This window comes from Cylas formicarius, unplaced genomic scaffold, assembly GCF_029955315.1.
Source record: "Cylas formicarius isolate icCylForm1 unplaced genomic scaffold, icCylForm1.1 PGA_scaffold_8__14_contigs__length_24414737, whole genome shotgun sequence".
NCBI lineage: Eukaryota > Metazoa > Arthropoda > Insecta > Coleoptera > Brentidae > Cylas > Cylas formicarius.
The window spans coordinates 17,509,258-17,517,905 of NW_026844361.1; positions in this window are offsets into that span (position 1 = coordinate 17,509,258).

An 8,648-nucleotide genomic window follows, 5' to 3' on the forward strand; every position below is an offset into this window, starting at 1 on the left:
ATTTGTGAAATTGTTAAATTCCCTGTGAAAGAATTTGGTTATATTGGATGTAGATCACTAGTATATACTGCTATTTTCGTGCCAAACGATAATTATAAAAGCATATTCGTGGCGAACATTTGTCAATACTGTTCGTTAAGATACCTCCCAGGCGGCACTGGACTACACAATTTTTATCTAATTAAAGCAACGCAAATCGGGCAAAAAATATTTAGTATATTGTAAGCCTAGCAGTCTAGGCAGCTTTCGTTTTCCATAAGTTTTAATAAATATCATCACATATCTTAACACATTATAACAAATTAGAACAATTTAGATTTGAAATGTCCAATTTTCGATGACTTTTTCCAACATTTGTGGCCGTATATCGGCGATAACACGGCGAATGTTGTCTTCCAAATGGTCAAGCATTTGTGGCTTATCCGCATAGACCAATCACTTTACATAGCCCCACAGAGAGTAATCTAGCGGTGTTAAATCACAAGATCTTGGAGGCCAATTCACAGGTCCAAAACGTGAAATTAGGCGGTCATCAAACGTGTCTTCCTGTGACATGTTGCGCCGTCTTGTTGAAACCACATCTCCTGGACATCATGGTTATTCAATTCAGGAATGAAAGAGTTAGTAATCATAGCTCTATACCGATCACCTTTGACTGTAACGTTCTGGCCATCATCGTTTTTGAAGAAGTACGGACCAATGATTCCACCAGCCCATAAAGCGCACCAAACAGTCAGTTTTTCTGGATGTAACGGTGTTTCGACATACACTTGAGGATTCGCTTCGCTCCAAATGCGGCAGTTTTGTTTGTTGACGTAGCCATTCAACCAGAAGTGCGCTTCATCGCTAAACAAAATTCGCCTATGAAAATCGAGAACAACGGCAATCTCGTTTTGGGCCCATTCGACGAATCTACGCCTTACTTGATGAGCGTTTGGCTTCAATTCTTTCACGAGTTGGATTTCGTAAGCATGTAAACCAAGATCCTTCCGCAAAATCTTCCATAAAGTGGATGGACACAGATCCAATTCCTGTGATCGATGGAGGATGAACTCATTCGGGTGTTCCTCAATGCTTAGCTTCTTCTGTACGCACCGTACGGCGTGTCTGCGGATGCGAGTTATCATAAGAGTAACCGTGGTGCGAAAACGTTCCATGGTTAATCGAATTAATTGCTCTGATGGACGATTTTGTCCACGATAAAATGGACGTAGTGCGCGATACGTATTCCGCATAGAACCATTATTTTCGAAATAAAATTGTACTATTTGCAAGCGTTGTTCAGGCGGAATCTATTCATGATGAATTGCCAAACCAAACTGAGAATAAATCACTTGACAGCTGTTAAATCGGTCGCCATCTTGAACAGTAATGCCAACTTAAAGTTCTATACGTCGAAAAAAACACTCATTATTTATAAAGCAAAATCAGTTCATGTAATATGCAATTGATATGAAGGCTTTACTTGCCCAAAAGTAGAAACTTTCTTTTGCCACACTGCAGCTATATGCAACAGAAGACTTTAACACCAGAATTCATTTTATTTTCAATTAATTAATTAATTTTCTTTAATTAACAGCAACTGTTTACGATTTATTGTGACGTCAGAACTGTAGGCCCCTGAGTTTAATTTAAATATTTTTTGACAAGAAAAATAACTATCAGCAAGTCAGTATGAAATGATTGATGACGTTTTGCATCAAATTTAAAATTCATGCAAGATGTCCGTTATTGAGTCGTGAACCAAACCAAAGCGGAATTTACATCAGAGCAAAACATTTATTCTAGATCACGTTTGATTACCATTTTGTCGGTAATTCACCGCACGTCTTCAATGGCATTTTTTGAACTAGATTTCTCTATCGCTTTATTCAAACACACTTGAAATATAATCATGAAATGCTTTATACGGACATTCGAAAAAAACTGCCTGTCGGTCAGAAAGCAAATTGCGGTTTATTCGGTTAAAATAACATTTACAAATTTTTACCCGAACAATTGTCGAAAATGTTTTATACGGTAAATACATGCACATTTGAGATTTGAAGCATAGTATTGTTTGGTTACCGACTTACTTTGAGTGGTAATTTCGTTAAATATATCCTCGTATCCACTACAAACATACGAGGTGTGTTCAAAAAGTAAAGTGATTTTTGAGTTTTATCAAAAAGTATTTATTTATTTATCAATTTTAATGTTGTCCCCTTGAACCCTCGAAGTACTTCTGGTAAGCACTTTCTGGTATAGCCTTGCGTTCTTCCAGTATTTTTTTCTTTCTCTCCTCAATCGTTCCAAACCTCCATCTTCTCATGGGTTTCTTGAGTTTTGGGAACAGGAAAAAGTCGCGCGAGGCCATATCCGGTGAACATGGTGGCTGAGACATGATTGTGGTTTTCTTTTTCTAGAAAAAGTTAGGCACAAGCAAGAATGAGTGAGGAGGTGCATTATCGCGACACAAAATTTATGAATTCCAAGCGTTTTCTTCGTATTGTTTGTCGACCTTCTGGTAAGAACTCTTGATGTACTACACCACGATAATCAAAGAAAACTGTAAGCAAAAGCATTTAATCGAATTTAACGTGTTTTTTTCGGTCCTGGCGATTCTGGATTCTTCCATTGGGACGAGCTTCGACATCATAACCATATACCAAAATAAATAAGAGCTAGAAGTTCAGATTTTCACGACAATTACATGACAATTGTTTCGACAACACCGTGTCTTTATCAAATCATTTGAAGTGAAATTTCTTCAGCGCTTTCATCAGTTATATTGCGGGGACATCCCGAGCAAGGTTCGTCATCGGCGTCTTTTCGGCGATCTTGGAACAACTTGTTTCTGGTCAAAGTAAATTCACCATCTGCCGTTGTCAACATTTCAAGTGTTTTGCAGCACTCCATTCCATTTTTTACAAACAAAGTTATGCAAATCCATTGTATCATTTTTTTTTACAGCAGAGAATCACCGAGCACACAAAACACGTCTAACGCTTCTGTCTCACAACAAAAAACATAAACCTGCAAAACTGGTTGAAACTATGGACGTATGTTAGAGACGTGTGTATCAACATAACAAAAAAAATATATCGAAAATCGATGTACGTAGCCTGACCAATTACAAAAATCACCTCACTTTTTGAACACACCTCGTACATATGTACATTCCGGTTGACTTTTTTTTATAAGATCAAAGTAAATATTTCGAAAACACGTTCTGAAGTAATATTTTTAATCACTTAAGTGAGAACCGTCAGGCTCCGAAAAGGGGGCAAAAACCGACATTATCGACATTTTATTTCGATTATTTTCCATACAAAAAAGGCAACAGATATCGAAGTTTGCTAATTAAACTGCTTATTACTGTAAACAGACAAAACTAAGAATGCGTAAAAGTGTTGTACAAAATATGTTGCTGTATGGACCGGACGAATCGGACAGCGTGACAGACAAACGGCAGAGATGGATTTTCTTAGAAAAAGCAGTTTCGCGACTGCCAATATTAATAAGATTCCTTTCGAAAAATCGTCACGCGTAGCGCGGACCAGATTTTTATTTAAAAAAAAACAACTTCGGGGTTTTTTGTATTGTTTTTGTATCGTGCTCCTGCGGCCCACTATGGAACTTTCGCAAAATCGCTGTATAAAGTGACTTTCACATCTCGTCGAACTTCTAAGCTACGGCAAACTTCGGTAAATTTTACAATTTGTACTGGTAATAATTGAATTTTTTAGATTCCTTGTCAATAAATGACACACCCTGTATTTAATACAAATTCGAAACATATGTTAGAGCAATGGATCTCCCACGTCTCCCGGTATATTAATTTTTGCGATAGAGTAAATATTTTTCGAGAAAAGACATGTTTTGTGTGCCGCAATAATAAACAACGTGAAAACAGCGTAAATGCAAAAATTGTAGCTCTAGATGTGGCCTATGACACTTTTTAAACCAATTAGCCATATTTTTTACAAATTTTGATTTAAGGCTAATAATTTACTCCGGAGAAGGACAATTTTCAGGGTAACTTTTAGATTTTTGTCTATAATTGAAAAACCCTGTATATAATCGAAAAAATGTCTGCAAGAAAAGTTATAGTACTCGATCTTCGGTGTCTGCTGGTTAAAGAATTTTTCCGATAGGGTAATAGTTTTGGAGAAAATATTTTTTTTCTGGAAACCAAAATAGCCCAAAACAAAATTCCATTTTTTTAAAAATACTTGGCGATATTTGAATGCCCCTAATTTCAAATGTGGGTCCGGACTTCTAGTCCTCTGCTCAATCTGAAATCGAAAGCTACAAATTAAGGGTGCCTAAGGCGTTTTTTAATATTGTACGGAATATCGCGATCACCCTGTACAATAGGTAGAAACTTTAAATACAAAAGTTCTAGCCATCTACAAGAGCTATATTTTGGTGTAAAGTAAACAGACTTCTAGTTATAGTAAATTTTCTTTAATAGAGAAACCTAATTTTCAGTATTTTGTGAATTCTGGCCACACCCTGTACATTGGTAAAAATTGTCAAGAATAAAGGTAAAGGCACTGGGACTTGCGAATATTTTGGTGTAGAACTTTTTTTGATTGAGCAAACCGTTTTTGAGAAATGATTTTTTTCTTAGACCCACGAAAACGCAGTTTTTAAATTTTTAAAAATACTTCCTGACCCCCCAGCCCCCCAATTTCTATAGGTTCCGTCGCTGGTCTAAATTCTAGTTAAAAACCTAAAAACCAGTCGAAAATCGGCTTCAGGTCGGGGCCCTTATTTATAGGCTTATGTATGTCGTAGAGGGCTAAAAAGTATGCAAATTTCAGTACCCTAGATCGAGCGTCGACAGAGAACAGAGAACGGACAGACATTGAAAAAAAAATTTTTTTTTCGAGCCTGGATCTCCCGTTGCCGAGATATGAGTTTCGTTGCCAAAAAATTCGATTTCATCGATTCTTCGAAAGTAACAAGCAACGAAATAAAACGAAGAATGAATGAACAACGATATCAGAAGAAATGGAGAGACGCATACTTAAGTATTGCTTACCAACTTTTCTACTCAAAATTGGTTCTAGAAGCAGTTAAATTTAGCACATATATGCGCAACTTATTCGATAGATTACAGATTTCGGTGCAATAAGTGGCGAAAAAGCTGATTTTGATCTAATCAAAATCGACAAGGAAAGGCAACCATTTGACCCAGACAGAGCGCTTTTAAATTGATATCTTCTGTTTTTGTAACAATAAGACCCGGGGATTCCGATTTTTACGGGAAAAGGTCTGTGCATAGAAATAGGCCCACTGTACATTTTTGGTTTGAGTATTTTTTTTTCTAGAAACTATCAATCTGACAAAAAATGAACATGCTATTTGGAAGACAATTTAGTATGCTTTAGTAGGAGTTTAAATTTATCAAGAGTGCCGATCTTTTATATGGGTAGCTACGGATAGACAAATAAAAGGTGTTAATGCAGTAGTTATAGTAATAGTAACAAACTTGTTATAGGCTTACATTAATCGCCTTTGCAACTGAAATTTTCGCATTATTCGTCTTTAACCATTGGGATAGCGTTTAATTGTGTTAGCCTGATGCAGTTCGATGAGTATGCCAACGGTATGAGAAGACTGGATCCTTTGCTAGGGGCCCTGGAACGGTCAGAAGGCGAATTACAACGGCTCGTGATGACCGTTTTATTGTGTCAATAAGAATAAGAACTCGTCACCTTAATGTGCTTCAAGTCCAACAACAAGTCCATGAAGTTCGAAAAGTGACTAGGAATCATCTAAATTGGTCATTGGACCAAGGAGATCTGTTCTGTTCTCAGATGAAAACAGAATATGCCTTTTCGGTAGTGACCGACGAAAAAAAGTGTACCAGGAAAGCCCTTATGGAGGTGGTTCCTGTATGATATGGGGTACATCGAGGATATTTTATTGAAAAAATCAAAAATGATTCCTGTGTTCCAAAAAGGGAGACTCTGAGCTAATAGAGAATTATAGGCCTATAACAATCGCAGGTTGGTTCTCTAAAGTACTCGAAAAGGCCATGTACGACAGAATGACACATTTTTTGGAGCAAGAAAACATTATATCGAATGTGCAACATGGTTTCCGTGTTGGTTACTCAACGGAAACGGGGACTAATGTCCAGTATATCTACGTCAAAATCGACATGGGTGAGAGGGTTTTTTGATCTATCGGGCGCCTTCCATTCCTAAGATTTGAATATCATGGCAAAAAAACTAGAATGCCTGGGGTTTCGAGGTAATATCATATATGAAACACAGGGAAATAAGGGCCAAAGTGAATGGAATATACTCGGAACCGTTCAACGTCAACTTAGGCACGCCCCAGGGAGGAATCTTAGGTCCACTACTTTTTCTTCTGTATGTGAATGACCTTCCTGAGTTCCTCAATAGCAACTGCCGCGTTCTTATGTACGCGGATGACACATCCATCTTCGCCTCCGGAAGAAAAGCTCAGGAGCTGATCAATAGGTTCTCTAATGTTGAGGCACAGTTTGTTGATTTTTGCAAACAGAATCATTTGATCATAAATTTGGAAAAAACTGTTGCGATCGAATTCACTGGTCAGTACGTTAAACCTCTGACTAACCTAGCGTTCAGCTTTGAGGGTTCACGTGTGGAATTACGGGACTACGACATAGGTAGACTTTGTAATAAACCGAACAAAACGTTTTTTGCAATGTTAACAATCAGAGATTCTTCATACTCGTCTATTTCATATAATATCGTAAACTGGGGACAAGCGAGTGATGCGGAGAGGCAAAAAATACTTAGGTTGATTTTCAGACTGCCCCCGAGGCTATCCTGCAAAGATATATTTATAAAGTATAAAATACTAACAGTGCCTTGCATATATTTATTTAAATTATTCATCATCGTTCTTAAAAATAAAGGCTCTCACAAGAAACACACGGATGTCCACGGTTATAACACCCGAAACAGAGAACACCTTCTAAAGCCAAGACTGAACCACACGTTCTACAAAAAGTCGCTAAATTACTATAATTTGCTTCCTAAAAGCATAAAAGCATTATCTACAAGACAATTTAAAAAGTGCATCAGAAAGCTTCTGTCAACCAATGCTTTCTACTACCTGAAAGAATTTGAAACATATATTACAGGAGTGCCCTGATGAGTTTAGTGATATCTTCTCTACATTTTGTCAATATGTTTGTACTGTTTGTATATCCATTTGTAACTGTTCTATACTGTACTGATAAATGTGTGTTATCATATTGTTTATATACATAATTCCATGTATCTTTATAACACTTTATAATGTACTCGTTTCCTGACGAAACATCCACTGTATACATTCTGGGCTTTGTGAATAAAACTATCTATCTATCTATCTATATTACGTGGTACCATATATCGACTACATTGGAAAAGAAATAATTTTTATTTATGACAATGCCATACACCGCAAGGATAATGCAAGATTACATTACCTCGGTTTTCGAGTTATGGAGTGGCCAGCATGCAGTCTCGAGCTCAATCCGATCGAACATTTGTGGGATGTTATTAGGGCAAGAGGAGGTCTTAACGATTATTAAAAAATAAGTGTCGAGTTGCTAATTGTCAATTACCCCGTTTGTTTAATAAAAAAAAGTTAATTTAACTCGTGCAGTAATTTTACTATGGTAAACCTAAAAAGCAGAAATTAATTTAATTCAATTTAAACTCGTTTTAAAGCATACTAAATTATCTTTAAAACAGTTTTTTTTTATCTGGTCACTAGTTTCAAAAAAAATAAATCAATTGAAGTCAAAAGTTCACAATGGGTCGAGTTCTATACACGCAAGTTTAGATACAGGCCGAAAAAGAAAATCGACCATTTTTGAAAAACCACAATATCTTCCTTATAGGAGCTGAAACGTTCAAATTTTCAAGATATGGTTAAAAGAAATCAACTTTTGATTTTCTTAAGGGCCCCATAATAAATTTCTACTTTTTCAAAATCCCTTTTAAAAATGCTTTTCAGTCACGTATAACAAATTTGTTTGATCAAGATAAATCCGGAACAAATAACAAAAATAAGATTTCAAGCTAGTAGGTTTCGATATCGATTGATATGTCAGGTGATTCGTGCCCTGTCGTAGAAACGAAGCAAAAGCCGAAGAAATGTGTTTAAATAAATATATGGAAAGGCGTCAACTGCAATTTTGCTAAGGTAAAATGGAACAAACTTCCATATGAATTAGCAGTAGGCGAAGAGTGGCTTAATATTCCACAAAAAAACAATAGCGAACTTGATTATATGTATGCCTAATCGATTAAGAGATGTTGTTAGGGCATTATGTTACGCTATTTGTTTTTAAAAATAAAAAAAGTTAATTTGACTCATGCAGTTAATTTGACATGCTGAACCTAAAAAATTTTCATCAATTTAAACTCGCATTAAAGGGTATTTTAAAATTTTTAGTAACGCCAATATTTAAAAACGGAGACCCTCATATGGTCGATAATTATCGTCCTATCTCTATCATCAGCATGTTTTCTCTAAAGTTTTTGAAATCCTGTTAAAATAGAGGCTATATAAATTTGTTGAAGTAAATCTATTACTTCACTCTGCCCAGTTTGGTCTCAGAAGCAAGTTGTTCACAACTAGAGCTTTGATGAGGTTGGTGGAAGACATAG